Source organism: Monomorium pharaonis, chromosome 4, assembly GCF_013373865.1.
Source record: "Monomorium pharaonis isolate MP-MQ-018 chromosome 4, ASM1337386v2, whole genome shotgun sequence".
NCBI lineage: Eukaryota > Metazoa > Arthropoda > Insecta > Hymenoptera > Formicidae > Monomorium > Monomorium pharaonis.
Window position 1 is genome coordinate 31,480,516 of NC_050470.1, and position 1,244 is coordinate 31,481,759.

Below are 1,244 nucleotides of genomic sequence, written 5' to 3' on the forward strand. Positions count from 1 at the left end.
CCTCGAACTTGAATTTCCAGTTCTGTAGAAATGCAATGTCGACGGTTAGATGACCGACGGTATGCCTGTGGATTGTACGGTTATCTGATTTCTTTGTAATTTTTATTTTATTTTTCTATGCAAATCTATCATTGTACGCAAACAATCAACGCAATTTCACACAACAGCTATCTCGTATTTACTCAGATTATATTATTTACAGCAAAATGGGACAGACGATTCTTATTTTCAATCAAAATATTATATTTTGTGAGTAAATATTAAAAATTTACTTTTATATCTCAAATATTACTTATTTAATTACGTGACTACATTTATTAAACAGTTATTGTCTACAAATGTGTAAACATTTAGATTAGACAATAAATAATACTTCTTAAATAAAGTTAAATTAGTTTTTGTTGTATTAAAAATCATATTCAAGAATAATATTTGTTCAAAAGAGGTTGTTTTAAGGATCACAAATAATTAAAATTGATAAAAATTAATGAGTTGTATTATTGAAATAATAAATATGTAGGCACAATGATACAAATAAAATTAATGGTCACAGTCGCTGAATTGACACTATCTTCATTACGTATACATTTCGCAAAGAGCACAACATTCTATTTATAAAATAACATACTCCTCAAGTACAAAAATATTAGATTTTAATATCAACATCTATTAAATAGATTAAAAACAATGCATACACATACATATATCATACACACAGCTTTTTGCAAAATATAATATTACTTATTGCTATGGAAAGTTTGAAACTTGTTTAAAATACTAGATACTATGTTAGAGGAACCCTCGTATATGACTGCTATTTTGCAATCAAATATCTTTATTAAAATAATACGAAGATGTATATATACAACACACACACACACACACACACACACACACACACACACACACACTATTGCAGAGCACCAATACGAATTATTGTATCTCATACAAAGTTATAAAATGCTAACGTTTTTTCTTTGTATATGATCAGACTACACTGCTTCTTTATTTAACTTTTTTTAGAATTGACGAAGGTTTCATTATTTCCACGATATAAGAAAAAGTAATTTGTAACATATTTACAAAATAAAAGTAATACAATTTAAAAAGTCAAATTTAACACAAATAAATATGTGGAAAATTTTTTTCTACAATTTTGATTTATTGTTTTATATGGAATTATGAAAAATATGGGATTTGAAGACCGTACTTTATTAAAAAAATTTTTTTATTAGCTTCAAGTT

General features: G+C 25.6%; 1 long non-coding RNA gene across 1 annotated transcript in view; it reads left to right on the top strand.

Annotated features, from left to right (window-relative positions):
* The window catches only part of LOC118645019, a 72,816-nt gene that overhangs the window by 30,463 nt on the left and 41,109 nt on the right, over positions 1–1,244 (top strand). The gene's annotated exons all lie outside the window — the stretch shown is intronic.